General features: G+C 36.8%; 1 protein-coding gene and 1 pseudogene across 3 annotated transcripts in view; one reads left to right on the forward strand and one right to left on the reverse strand.

The window, feature by feature from the left end:
- The window catches only part of RPRD1A (regulation of nuclear pre-mRNA domain containing 1A), a 72672-nt gene that overhangs the window by 6618 nt on the left and 50534 nt on the right, over nucleotides 1–15520 (forward strand). The window lies entirely within an intron of this gene.
- Nucleotides 5174–12403, reverse strand: LOC123000871 (60S ribosomal protein L23a-like; annotated as a pseudogene).

Raw genomic sequence — 15520 nt, forward strand, 5'->3', positions numbered from 1 at the left:
TCTGACTTCATGGACTCTGTGAAAACGTCTGGAGAAACCCCAGGGATCCATAAGCCATATACTGAGAACTAGACCCGTTCCTGTAAATTGGTAGTTAGATCAGAGTCTATGATATATTGCATTCCCCAAAGCAGACATTGCTTTGCCTTAAGCAGACATGGTCCCTCCAGAATATTAATTCCTGTCCTACTCAGTGTGAACTTAATTTATGAAATTTTGCTTTGTCTTGTCATTTTTTTAGGTTCTCTTTCCTACTACATAAGCTTTTTAAAGAATTTATTCATTTGATGTTTTTGCTGGTACAAAATTTTAGGCAAATTACCCTTAAATTTCTTTTTTTTTTTAAGAGATTTTATTTATTTATTCATGAGAGACAGAGAGAGAGAGGGAGGCAGAGGGAGAAGCAGGCTCCCCACAGAGCAGGGAGCCCTATGCGAACTCAATCCCAGGACTCTGGGATGACCTGAGTTGAAGGCAGACGCTAAACTGACTGACCAGGCACCCTACCCTTAAATTTCTAATAAAAATAAAGGTGTGCTTCTAGATTAAACATAGTATGATATTTGATTGTGTCTCAGGTCATAATCTCAGGGTCCTGGCATGAGCCTTGTGTCCACTCCACACTCAGCGGGGAGTCTGTTTGAGGGTTCTCCACCACATCTCTCAAATAAAAGAATAAATCTTTTTAGAAAAATTACTGCATGTATTCTGTTTTATGGGTGCACCAAAATTTACATAACCATTACTTTATTGATGAACATTTAAGCTGGATCTGTTTTTTAATCTTAAAATTTATAAATATTAATTCATGTTACTAAGTATTCTAGTTTTTTTCTTAGTGGTTTCAGCTGGCATAAGAGACCGGGATAGGCATTAGTGTATCACACCATTTTTTTAGGTTCATTTTTATCCCCATGTATTTGAAATGTCTTTTCTCCTAAATTAAGTTTTTATCTGTATTTGGTATATTTCTAGACTGTCATTCTGTTTAATTGGTGTGTCTGTTCATGTACCACTGTGACACTGTTTGGTATGTTTTCATATCTGGTAGAACATCTCCCCACCCAAGTCCTTCCTACCCTGCCCCCTGCAAATTGGTCTTTTTCTTACCCCCAGTTTTCCTGTGTATTCTTGTTTTGTTTTTCCAAATAAAGTCTAGAATCAACTTGTTATTTACAGGGGAAAAAAAACGTTTTGGTATTTTTGGAGTTACACTTCAATTTATACATTAGCTTACAGAAAATTCTCATCTTTTTAATGGCAAATCATCTTAGGCTGAGAACCAGGCAATCTTACTCTAAATGTATTCATTGTAATTTTTTAAATAAGTTCTCAAACTTGTTCTGTTATCACTTCTTGATAACTTTATAAAGGTCGCACACAACTTTAACATAACTGTGCTAAAGGTATTTTAATTAATTCTAGTGTAGGCTAATAGAAGGAAGTGTTAAAGGATTAAGCTTTAAGCAGAAAGACTTAAAACTGAAAAAAAAAACCATATTTTTGTTAATTGAGACAACAGCTTACTTTGGTTGATTTTTGTGATGGCACACTTTGGTCCAGCTCATGGAATGTCATTCTGCCTCAAGAACATGGCTTTAAAATTCTTACCTATTCAGCAAATTGTCTTTGTTTTTTTAGTATTTGCACAAATTATAATGTGTACTGTATTCTCTTTTAAAGGTGTTTGTTTTTTTTTTTTAAGATTTTATTTAGTCATTTGACAGACAGCCAGAGAGAGAGGGAACACAAGCAGGGGGAGTGAGGGAGGAAGAAGCAGGCTCCCAGTGGAGGAGCCTGATGTGGGGCTCGATCCCAGAACGCTGGGATCACGCCCTGAGCCAAAGGCAAACGCTTAACGACTGAGCCACCAGGCGCCCCTTAAAGGTTTTTTTTTTTAAACAAATGAAATTTGTTTGGGTAGTCAAGGACCATGTTTTGCTGATGAAAAAATTCAGTTTTCTTAGGAGAGTATCATGAATTACTGTCTTGAACCACACTTGTGCTGGCTTATTTTATGTGTCAGCCTGGCTGGTCCCTGAGGTGGCTAGATATTTGGTCAAAAAGTATGTCTTGAAGAAATTTCTGGAGATTTAACATTTGAATCTGTAGAATGAGTAAAGCAGATGCCCTCCTTTAATGTGAGTCGGCCACAGTCAACAGAAGGCCTGAATAGAACAAAAAACTGACCCTCCTGTGAGTAAGAAGAAACTCTTCCTGCCTGACTGGCTTCTTTTCCTGCCTTTGGACTCAAACTGAAACATGGATTCTTCCTGGGTCTTGAGTGGGTTTTCAGACTGAAACCGTACTGTCAGCTCTCAGGCGTCTCCAGCTTGCTGCCTGTAGATCTCAGGACTTGTCAGCCTCCATAGTCTCATGAGCCACTTCCTCTTAATATTATAATCTCTTTATATGTATCTACACACACATTTTATTGATTATGTTTTCCTAGAGAACCCTGAGTAATATAGCAGCTTTATCTAGATTTACTACAATTTAGTTAGTAAATCAACTATATTTTTTGTGGATTTAATCCAAGTAAGTTACTGTTAGAGAATTTTAAAAATGGAATTGATGTGCTGTAACTAGCACATAAAAACTCTTAATGATTAAAAATAATTTCATTTTATGTCTATATAATTTGGTGCCTTAGTTGCTGTATCTACATTCTGCCATCAGTATGTTGATGACTCGGTGATCCTTTTTTTTTAAGCCTAGTCTCAGTGTTATTGAATGGTATTTCTTGAACACTGCAAACTCAGTTTGGACAAAGCAACCCTTTATGTCATCTTTCCCCACTTCTATCCCACTGTTGTTCTTCTTGGCTTTCCTATTCCACTGAAAGACATTACTGTCCACCAGTGCTTAAGCTCATAACTTTAAGTTTGGTCTGGGCCCTCTGCATACATGCCTCACTTTTGGCTACTTTGTTGCTATTTTAGTAATATCGCTACTGCTCACATCCTCCTCTTTTACTAGCACCATTGCAGTAGCCTCCATGTAATTTCCTTGTATCTAGCCCCTTTAACCAACCAGTTGTCCTACTTAGTAGTGTTAACATAGAATTACTATATGACCGAGTAAGTCTACTTTTAGATGTATATTCATAAGAATTGAAATATTTAGGTATTCAAACATATACTTTACAAGAATGCTTATAGGAGTGCTATTCACAATACCCAAACAGTGGAAACAACCTGAATGTCCATCAGTGGATGAATAGATATATGTGATGCAGTGGAATTCATGCAGTAGAAATTATTCAGCCATATAGTGAAAAGGAATTCTGCTACAGTGTGGATGAACCTCAAAAACATGTGAGGTTGAAAGAAGCCAGACACAAAAAGTAACATATTTTATGATTCCACTTGTATGAAATAGCCAGCGTAGATAAATCCATAGAGATAGAAAATGGTTGCCAGGAGCTGGGGGGAGGGAAGGAATGGAGAATGGATGACTGTTTAATGGGTCTGAGGTCATCTTTGGGGGGAGTGACAAAAACGTTTGGAACTAAATGCAGGTGATGGTTGTACAACCTTATGTTTGCACATACTGCTGCTGAATTATACACTTTAATGTGGTTAATTTTATATTATGTGAATTTCCCCTCCAAAAAAAGTGATATAAACACCTTGCACGTTTATGTGCTTTTATATACTTTTTTTTTTTTAGACACAGAATGCAAGGAGGAGGGAGGGGCAGAGGAAGAGGGAGAGAGAGAGAATCTTAAGCAGCCTTCATACCCAGTGCAAACTCCACGTGGGGCTCAGTCTCATGACCCTGAGATCATGACCTGAGCTGAAATCAGGAGTCGGATGCTTAACCGACTGATCCACCCAGATGCCCACATGTACTCTTTTTCTATTTCTACTCTGTCTCCTAACCTCCAAGCTCTGGGGTCAGTTCCTTTCTGCAGTTTCCTCTAGTCTCCAGGAAGAGTTAAGTGTCCATCTGTAGTCCTTAGTCCTAGTTTTTGGGATGAGGTTTTTTTGGGGAAAAAAAAGATTCCAGGTAACATCCTAAATTCATAACAATGTAGTTTGAATTGATACCAACTTTTCTTAAGTAGCATACAAAAACTGCTCCTATACAGCTGTCCCCCCCTTTATGTTATTATTGTCCCAACTTACATCTTCATCAGTTCTATGCCCATCAACAGACTTATAATTATAGTTTTATGCATTTGTCTTTTAAACAAAGGAAACAAAGAGTTACAAATCAAAATATAAGTTAATACTGGTTTTTATATTTACTTACGTAGTTACCTTTATTGATGATCTTTCTGTGGCTTCTAGTTATTATCTAATGTCCTTTCATTTCAGCCTGCAGGAGTCCCTTTAGGATTTCTTGTAGGACAGGTCTACTAGTGACAAACTCCCTCAGCTTTTGTTTACCTTAAAATGTCTTAATTTCTTTAGTATTGAAGGATAGTTTTGCCAGATTTCTTTCAGCGGTTTTTTTTTTTTTTTAATATGGCATCCCACTTCCTTTTGGTCTCTGTAGTTTCTGATCAGAAGTTGGCTGTCCATCTTATTGAGCTTCCTTTGTACATGACTGGGTCATTGCTTGCTGCTTTCAGAATTCTTTTGTCTTCTGGAAGTTTCTTTTAAATGTGTCTCAGTGTGGATCCGTTTGAGTTTATCCTACATAGAGTTCATTGAGATGCTTAGATTTGTAGATTCATGTCTTTCCTAGATTTGGGGGCATTTTTGGCCGTTGTTTCTTCAGATATTCTTTATGCACCCTCCTCTCTTCTGGGAATCCTATAATGTTTATGTTTGTTATATTGGTGATGTGCCACAGAACCCTTAGGCTCTGTTCACTTTTCTTTATTCATTTTCTTTCTGCTCCCCGGACTCCATATCAGTGGTCTTATCTTTAAATTTGCTGTCTCCTAACTCTGACATACTCTGTGGTGTCACCTCCCAAGTACTTTCTGTTGCTATTGTTATAGCACTTATCGTCCAGTATTTTAATGGTTCTGTGTTGAGTTTCTTTTTACTGGAGGACTGAGCCTATTCCTTTGTTGACTCAGAATCTATCACAAGGTAAATATGTCTTGAGTGAGTTATTGAATGACTGTTGGAGAGTGTGTGGCATCTGAGATGTTTATTTATTTTATTTTTTTTATTGTGAAAAAAATTATGTTTAGATTTAGCCAGCTGGACTCAGTTTAGATGATCCCAATTTTGTTGGCAACATCCGAAGCATCATAGTCAGGAGCCAAACATATGCCTTCTTCTCTCCATCAGGCCTGATCGAGGTGTTGACTTTGGCCATGTCAATATCATAGGGCTTCTTCACAGCCTGTTTGATCTGGTGCTTGTTGGCCTCGACATTCACAAAGAACACAAGTGTGTTGTTGTCTTCTATTTTCTTCATGGCTGACTCAGTGGTCAGGGGGAACTTGATGATGGCATAGTGATCAAGCTTGTTTCTCCTGGGGTGCTCTTTCGGGATGTTTGGGCTGCCTTCGAAGACGCAGTATCTTGGTCCTCAGAATGTAGGTGACGTGCGGATCTTTTCTTTAATGACTGTGGACGCCTTTCAGCACCGCATTCTTGGCCTTCAAAGGCTTTGCTTTGTTTGGCTTCAGCTTTGGGAGGGGCAGGGGCTTCCTTCCTAGTCTTCGGCGCCATCTTCATAAAAGGGCGCATCTGAGACTTTTAGAGCTGGAAAGAGTATTGCAGAATGTTTTGCTGTTTCTTTTAAAGGTGGTGCCTGATTTAGGAACTTCTGACATCTTAAGGCAAATAATGAATTCAAATTCTGAACATTTCCCTTATTGAGAAAGACTTGAAAAATGTCTAGCTTTCTCAGTCTGTCATATTGTTCTATTCTTCCTATATTTATCAATTCTTAGAGTAGTATTCTTAAAGTGTGGCTGGTGAGTCACCAAGATTCTTTTAGGGGGTGTATGAGGCCACAAGGTAAAAATTATTTTCACAATACTTCTAAGACATTTTCCCCCTTTTAACTGTTGACATGTGCTGTGATAGTGTAAAAGCCAATGTGGGTGAAAACTGGTAGTACCTAAATATTAATCAAGGCAGAGGGACCACTCTGTACTAAGGTTCAATTGTGTTTTTCAAACCACATTCATAGCTAAAAATATATCACAGTCCTGACTGCTGATCAAAGTAGTTCACATTACTAATTTTATTATATCTTGACCCTTGAGTGCTCATCTCTGTGTGTGTGTGTATGTGTGTGTGTGTGCGGTGCACCTTTCTTTATCATGGTAAGGTATATGTAACATAGGGGCGCCTGGGTGGCTCAGCCGTTAAGCATCTGCCTTCGGCTCAGGGCATGATCCCAGGGTCCTGGGATTGAGCCCCGTATCTGGCTCCCTGCTCAGCGGGAAGCCTGCTTCTCCCTCTCACACTTCCCTTGCTTGTGTACCCTCTCTCGCTGTCTCTCTCTGTCAAATAAATAAATAAAATCTTTTAAAAAAAAAAGTATACGTAACATAAAATTTAACATTTTAACGTTTTTTCTTGGTCTTTATGGTAATATAAATTTACCATTTTAATCATTTTTAAATGTGCAGTTCAGTGGCATTACATACTTTCACATTGTTTTGCAGCTGGGATTGCCATCCATCTCCAGGCCTCTTTTCATTTTCCCAAACTGAAACTTCATACCCATTAAAAAATAACTCCCCATTCTCTTCTCTCCTGGCCCCTGGCAACCACACTTCTACACTCTATGGATTTGACTACTGTAGGTACTCATATAAGTGAAACCATATAATTTATTTTCTGTGTGTGTGTGTGACTGGCTTATTTAACTTAGTATGTCTGCAGGATTCATTCATGTTGTAGCATATGCCAAAATTTCTTATTTTTCTAAGGCTGAATAAGATTCCATTTTATGTATATACCACATTTTATTTATTTATCTGTTGATGCCACTACGGTTGCTTCTGCCTTGTGGCTATTGGGTATAATGCTGTTATGAACATGGGTGTACAAATATCTGTTTGAATAGGTTCTTCATTTCTTCTTAGTAAGTATACAGAAGTGGAATTGCTGGGTCATGCAATAATTCTGTGTTTAATTGTTTGAGAAACCACTGTAGTGTTTTCTGCAGCAGCTGCACCATTTTACATTCCCACTTGCAGTGTACCATGGTTTCAATTTCTGCACATCCTCGCCAAAATTTATTATTTTTTGTGTTGTTTTGTTTGGTTTTGGTTTTGAAAATAATCCTAATGAGTGTGGAGTAGTATTTGCTTGGGGTTTTAATTTGTATTTCCATAATGACTAGTGATGATTCTATATGTAAGGGTTTATTTCTGGGCTATTGTTCCTTTGATCTGTTTGCCTGTATTTATGCCTGTATAATACTACTATTCCAACTACCGTAGCTTTCTAGTAAATTTTGCAGTCAGGATGTACAAGTCTTCCAACTTTAATTTCTTTTCTAAGATTCTTTTGGCCATTTGATATCACTTGAGAATTTATATGAGTTTTAGAATGGGTTTTTTTTATTTCTGCAAAAATGCCATGGGGAGTTTAATAGGGTTTCCATTTAATCTGTAGGTCACTTTGAGAGGTACTATCTTATTAACAGTAAGTCTTGCAACCCGTGGACATGGGATCTATATGAATTTATGTCTTCTTTCATTTCCTTCAGCGGTGTTTTGTAGTTTTCAGTGAACAAGTCTACACCTCCTTGGTTAAATTTAATTCTAAGTATTCTGTTGTTTTTATCTGATTATAAATAGAATTGTCTTTGGTTTCCTTTTTACATTGTTTATTATAATTTATAGAAATTGAATTTTGAGTGCTGATTTTATATGCTGCAACTTTGCTAAATAGGTGTGTTTTTTGTGGAATCCTTAGGGTTTTCTACAAGTAAAATCATGTCATCTGTGAATAGATTTTTGGAAAACTTGCATGTGTCACCTTGAGCCTAACAACTTCCCAATACTTTTAAACACTTTTCCAGTGAAATCAGTAATGATATTTATACTTTTGATACTGCCTAGTGAAATATTTCAGTAGTCGGAATGTCTGTGTAACTGTGAAGCAGTATTTTTCAGAAGACCAATGCATGATGTTACAAAATTATGCATGAGTAAAAGATCCAAAGAGCATGGTAGAGGCGCCGGGGTGGCATAGCGGTTAAGCGTCTGCCTTCGGCTCAGGGCGTGATCCCGGCGTTCTGGGATCGAGCCCCACATCAGGCTCCTCCGCTATGAGCCTGCTTCTTCCTCTCCCACTCCCCCTGCTTGTGTTCCCTCTCTCGCTGGCTGTCTCTATCTCTGTCAAGTAAATAAATAAAAAATCTTTAAAAAAAAGAAAAAAGAGCATGGTAGACAAGGATTTTAACATAACAGTTTTTAAAGTTGATCAATATGTTTTAAGATTCCATATTACAATTTAGGATCTTTTTAAAAATTAGAATTTGTTAGATTTTGTTGTAGTTTCAAAAAAGAATATCCACAATCATCTGTAATAACTATTAAAATACTCGCACTGACTGTATCTGGGTGAAGTCTGCTTTTTTTCATTACTTCCACTGAGAGAACATTATCATGGTTTATTTAATAGAGAGCAGATATGAGAATCCAGCTGTATTCTGTTGAGCTGAAGATTTGCAAAAATGTAAAACAGGACTCTTCATTTTTAGGTTTTGGAAATACATTTTTTAAACATTATGTTAATACCTAATTTTTTATTACTACTTTGAAATGAATTAATATATATTTTAAAGTTGTTCTGTTTTAATTTTTAATAAGATAAGCATTGGTAAATATGAGCTATATGAATAAAATTTCTTGGGTGTTCTCCATAATTTGTAAGAGTGTGAAGGGGTCCTGAGAGCAGAAAGTTTGAAAACTGCTCTCAGATTAATAAAGACCATGAATGTTTTACATAATTTTGTTTTATTTAATTCTAATCTTGCCTAATTTAACATAGTAATTGTTTTAATTTTTAAAGCTTTAGCTTTCAAATCCTTTTGGTGTGAAATCAATGAAATTGCTATTAATGTCTAAATAAGTACGTAAATACCGTATGAAGTTTCTTCCAATTACCTTCTTTTGGGCATTGCTTGTGTAGTGATTCTTCGGCCCTGAAACTAGAGGTATTAATGTGAAATTTTTAAAAATACTGTATATTTTTTGATATTGTAGATTAATTTTCAGTTGTAAGAAGTAATACATCCTGTTTAGCCTTTGCCAGCTTTCTCCAATGGTAACATCATGCAGAGCTAGTTTTTGTGATTAAAAAAAAAAAAAAAAAGTTGAATAAAAAGCCCAGCACAGTTGTGATGCTGACATTATTATAGTCAAGATACAGAACATTTCCATCATCACAAAGAATTTTCTTGTTTCCCTTTCGTAGCTATATTCACTTCACTCCTAGCACACCCCCTACTTAACTGCAATTTATCCAATTTTTCTATTTTGAATCATGCCTTTTTTTTTTTTTTTAAGATTTATTTTAGGGCACCTGGGTAGCTCAGTCGTTAAGCGTCTGCCTTTGGTGCAGGTCATGATCTCAGGGTCCTGGGATCGAGTCCCACATCAGGCTCCCTGCTCAGCGGGAAGCCTGCTTCTCCCTCTCCCACTCCCCCAGTTTGTGTTCCCTCTCTTGCTGTCTCTCTCTGTCAAATAAATAAATAAAATCTTTAAGAGAGAGAGAGATTTCTTTATTTTAGAGAGAGAGAGAGAAACTGTGCATGTGCGTGAGCAGGGGGATGGGAGTTCAGAGGGAGAGGGAGAGAAACAAACTCCCTGCTAAGTGCAGAGCCCAGTCCTGGGCTCTCTACTGAGACACCAGGATCACTACCTGAGCCGAAATCAAGAGTCTGGTGGTTAACTGACTGAGCCCCTGGTTGCCCATAATTATGCTTTTGATGTCATTTAAGAACCTTGCTTAGCCCTGGATTTTTTTTTTCCAGTGTTTTGTTCTAAAATGTTTATATAATTTTATATAATGTTTTGAGTCAATTTTTGTATAAGATGTGAAATTTAGGTCAAGGTTAGGTTTTTGCATGTAGGTGTTCAGAATCCCCAGCAGTTTGTTCAAAGGCTATCTCTTTCATTGAATTGCTTTTGCACTTTTGTTTAAATTGACTTGGACTTATTTTTGTGACTCTGTGTCTGGGTTCTCTTCTGTTGATCCATATGTCTTTCCTTCCACCAATGAATACCATACATAGTCTTTTTTTTTTTTTTTTTAAGATTTTATTTACTTGACAGAGAGAGTGAGAGAGCACAAGCAGGGGGAGCAGCAGAGGGAGAGGGAGAGGGAGAAGCATGCTCCCTTGAGATCATGACCTGAGCCGAAGGAAGATGCTTAACCAACTGAGCCACCCAGGCGCCCCACCATACATAGTCTTGATTACTGCAACTATGTATCTTGAAATTGAGTAAAATGGTTCCTTCTATATTCAAAATTGTTTTAGCTATTCTAGTTCCTTTGCTCTTCTATACAGACTTTAGAATAATCTCTCTATATTAATAAAAGTTATTTTGATGGGATTTTGATAAGGGTTCTTTAATGCTGCGTATCAGTTTAGGGAGAATTGACATCTTTATTACTTTGAGTCTTCAGTCTGTAAACATGGCACATCTTTCCATTTCCTTAGATCTTCTTTGATGTTTATAATCAACGTTATGTAGTCCTGTATGTGTTTTGTTGTTTTTGCACTTAAGCATTTCAGCAATTTAAAATGGTATTTATTTTTAATTTCACTGTCCACGTGCTTATTGCTTATGTATTAAAATAGAAGTGATTTTTAAGTATTTATCTTGATTTCTGTGACCTTGGTAAACATACTTATTAGTTGTAGGAGTTTTGTGGTAGGTTTCCTTGGGATTTTTCTGGGAAGATGGTCATGTTATCTGTAAATGGGTACACTTTTATTTCTTCATCTTTGACCTTTGTGTTTTTTTTTTTTTTTTTTCTTATTGAACTTGCTGGCATTTCAAGCACTGTGTTGAATAAGAGTGATGAGAGTGAACTTCCTTGTCTTCATTATTGGGAAAGCGGTCAGTCAGTCTTTCACCATTAGATAGAATGTTAGCTGTAGTTTTATTTTTAGATTCTGTATCAAGTTGAGGAAGTTCCTCTCTATTCCTGGTTTTTGAGAGATTTTAAAATAAAGTGTTGATGAATTTTATGAGAAGCCTTTTTTGCATCAGTTGATTATGTGATTTTTTTCTTTAGCCTCTTAATATGCTGTATTATTGATCAGTATTCAGATCTTGAGCCAGGTATACATCCCTGCCATAAATCTCACTTGTTTGTGATTGTGAATTCTTTTTACATATTGCTGAATTCTGTTTGCTAATATTTTGTTAAGGATATTTACATCTGTGTTCATAAGGACTTTTGGTCCATTTTGTGTGTGTGTGTGTGTGTGTGTGTGTGTGTGTGTGTCTTGTTTTGAAATCAGAGTAGCACTGACTTCATAAGATGAATTGGGGTTTGTTCCCCTATGTCTTGGAAGTGGTCGTGTAGAATTTTTAAAATTCTTCAAATATTTGGTAGAATTATTTGACAGAAACCATCTGGATCTGGAGATTTCTTTTTTGGGACCTTAAAAATTATATATTCAATTTTCTTAAATCTTACAGGACTTTTTAGATTTTCTGTATTGTACATTGGGTGAGTTGTAGTTTGTATTTTTTTGAGGAAGTGTAGTCCATTTTGCCTAAGTTGTCAAATTTATGTGTCCTGGGTTGTTCATTGTATACCCTTAGTATCCTTACTGTCCTTTTGATATCTATAGTGATATTTCTGATACTGAAAATTTGTGTATTCCCTTTTTTCCCTTGTCATTCCGGGTAGAAGTTTGTCAGTTCTATTCATATTTTCAAAGAAACAGCTCTTTGATGCTTAACATTACTAATCATTAGGAAAATGCAAATCAAAACCACAATGAGGTATCACCTTACACCTGTTAGAATGGCCATCCTTAAAAAGATAAGAGATAACAAATGCTGGAGGGGATGTGGATGAAAGGGAACTCTTGTGCACTGTTGGTTGGGTTATAAACTGGTACAGTTACTATGGAAAACAGTATAGAGGATCCTCAAAAAATTAAAAATAGAGCTCCTATATGATGTAGCAGTTCCACTTCTGGGATATATCCAAAGGAATGAAAATGCTAACTTGAGAAGGTATCTGCATCCCCATGTTAATATCAGTATTATTTACAGTCTCCAGGACATGGAAACTACTTAAGTGTTCATCCTCAGATGAATGGATAAAGAAATTATTGTATATATACACAGTGAAATATTATTCAGCCATAAAAAAATGAGAAAATACTGCTATTCATGACATGGGTGGACCCAGAGGGCATTATGCTAAGTGAAATAAGTCAGGCAGAGAAAGACAAGTACTTTATGATCTTATTTATATGTCAGATCTTAAAAAAAAAAAAAAAAGCCCTAGAAACAGAAACTCAGCAAAAAGACATCAAAAATGTAGTTACCAGAGGTGGGAGGGGGGTTGGAAGAAGGGGTCAAAAGGTACCAACTTCCAGTTACAAGGTAAATAAGTACTAGAGCCGTAATGTACAACATGGTGACTAATTTATCTCATTGTATTATATAAATGAAAGTCGTTAAGAGTAAATCCTAAGAGTTCTCATCGTAAGGAGAAAAAACTTTTTTTGCGTGTATATGAGATGATGGATGTTAAAACTTATTGCTGTAAGCATTTCAAAGTATATGTAAGTCAGACCATTATGCTGCACACCTTAAACTTGATGTATAACGATGTATGCTAATTAAATCTCAGTAAAACTTGGGGAGAAAACAGCTCTTTGTTTAACTGATTTTTTTCCCTCTATTTTTGTTTTAGTTTCATTAATTTCTGCTTTTATTATTTCCTTTTTCTGTTTCCTTGGGTTACTTTTGCTCTTATGGTAGGTTTTTGAGGTGGGAATTTAGATTATTGATTTGGGACTCGTTCATCTTTTCTTTTATATGCATTTAGTGCTGAAAGTTTCTCAGCCCTGCTTCAGCTTTATTCCACAAATTTTGATAGGTTGTATTTTCAGTATATTTGTATATGCTAGTTGAAGCATTCTTATGACGGCTGCCTTAAAATTTTTGTCAGATAATTCTAATGTCTCTGTCACTGCAATTCTAATATCTGTGTCACCATTAGCATCTATTGATTGTCTTTTTTTCATTCATTTTGAGATTCCTTTGGTTCTTGGTATAATGAGTGATATTTGCTTGATCTGTATTCTATATGTGTGTTATGTTTTGAGAATCTGGACTTTATTTAATACTGTTTTATCTGGATTTCTGTGATATCACCCCATCGGGGAGGGAGGTACTCTTTGTTACTGTTGAGTGCAAGTGGAAGTCTGGCTGACACCACAAAGTGGGAGATTAGGAATGTGTGGTTGTAGGACTGCTGGGCCATTGTGGAAGTCCTGGCTCTCCACTAGGCCTTCTATGACACCATCCCAGGGGGCACTGCCTTCTTATTGCTGGGTGGGCATGGAAGGCCCAGGCCTCCATGAAGGCCAGGCCTCACTAACTTTGCCTTCTCTGACACTACTCTGGAGAGATGTTGGGCTCCACATCACAGCCTGGCTTCCCATTTAACCTTTGTTAGCGTGGGTGTGGGTGGGGCACAGTTTTTTGTGCTGTTTTGTTTTATTTTTTTCCCTGTGGTGTTTGGCTGGAGTAGATTGGTTATGGTCTAAAAGTTTTCTGTCTTTCTAGGCTGCCCTTTTCCTGGTCATTTGGCTAGAATGAAAAGGTTTGTGTTGGAACTTTTTGTGTTGGCACCTGTTCGGATTTCTGGGTTGCTGACTTTTTCAACTCCCAATCTAAGATAAAGGCAAAAAGAAAATTCCAGGAACTCACCTTGTACTGTTCTTTGGGTCCCAAGGTCCCTAGCAGTCTGCCCTTGTTTCTCTTCTTATGTTTGTTTTATTTAAAAGCCCAGGATATGTAGTTGTACTTTGCAGGAGAAATAGGGAAAACTACTTCTTCGAAACACAAATTCCCTACAAACTGGTCTTTGTATTGGAACTGGGACACATCATTCGGAACTCTGAGACTAGTATTTTTCCTAGTGCTTTCTTGTCTTAGATAGTATAAGATACTTTCTGGTTTGCGTGTTGTATTTTAACAAGCTTATTTTAATATAACCTATGCTAAACACTTTTAGTTTTTATTGCTTTAAAATACACACTTGTTGTAAAATTTAAAACAGCACAGTACTATGTTAAATTGCCAAGTAAAAATTAATTGCAAGAACACCAGTTATTCCCAATTAATTTGTAAATTCAGGGCAGTCTATAAGAAATTTGTTCTTTTTCAAGAAAGTTAAAGCTAAATCTAGAGGTCATTGGGGAAAGTAAATGTGGAGGAAGAGCCAAGGCAATTTTTAATTTTTGTCTTGTGAATTTTGACAGTTTTTTAAAAGATTTTCATTTATCTATTTGACAGAAAGAGAGAGAACAAGCCGGGGGAGTGGCAGGCAGAGGGAGAGGGAGAAGCAGGCTGACCACTGAGCAGGGAGACTGATGTGGGCTTCCATCCCAGGACCCTGAGGTCATGACCAGAGCCCAAGGCAGACGCTTAACTGACTGGTGCCCCATGAATTTTGACAATTTTGAAGGGAAAACAGTAATGGAGATATTGTGCTCTTTTAGGTGTCCACACAGCCTCTGAAGGCATTGAAGTTACAAGAGTATGATGTCAGTACAGGAATAATAATATACATGTAAGGAACAGAGGAGACACTTATGAGGAAACCCATTTTGTGTAGGCATTTGGTAAATTAGCCGCTTTATATTCATGGGAGAAGGACTGTAATATTAACAAATGATTATTAGATTTCTGCTCAGTGCCTTATGTAAAATTAATCCAGTTAAAGATACAACACTGAAAAAAATCAACTATGGAATCATGTAAAGAAAACATGCCTTTATAGTTTTTTCTAGTCTTGCGTTGTGAAAAGACTTTCTAAGTAAGGCCCCAGGGGTCTTATAACAAATACAAGGGGATCATGACCAGAGCCGAAGGCAGTCCCTTAACCAACAAAGCCACCCAGGTGCCCCTATAGTCATTCTTTTTGATGCTCATTTGCCAGTGGCAGCCTCTTAGAGGGTCGCTCCTGTCTTTTGGATACAACCCCAGTGATTTTAAAATAGCTTTCTTGCTTTCTATCGTGACAAGTTATGCCAGGCTTATCTTAATGCATTTCCTGCTTTTATTGGCAGATGTGTAGGGACCACAGTTTGGGTCCTGGGATTGCTAATTGATTTCAGTGCATTTCTTTGAATGCATTTTATTACTTGAGTAATTGTTTCATTGGTAAATGGAGATAATAACTTACTTGTAGGGTTGTTTTGAAAATTAAATTAGATACACAGTAAACTTTCAGAGCAGTGCCTAGGTATAAGAAAATAGTCAATATGTATTTTTTTTTAATTCGAGTATAGTTAGCATACAGTATTATTAGTTTAGGGTGTACAATATAATGATTCAGCAATTCTATACAGTTCTCAGTGCTCATTGTGATAAGTG

Source organism: Ursus arctos, unplaced genomic scaffold, assembly GCF_023065955.2.
Source record: "Ursus arctos isolate Adak ecotype North America unplaced genomic scaffold, UrsArc2.0 scaffold_17, whole genome shotgun sequence".
Taxonomy (NCBI): domain Eukaryota; kingdom Metazoa; phylum Chordata; class Mammalia; order Carnivora; family Ursidae; genus Ursus; species Ursus arctos.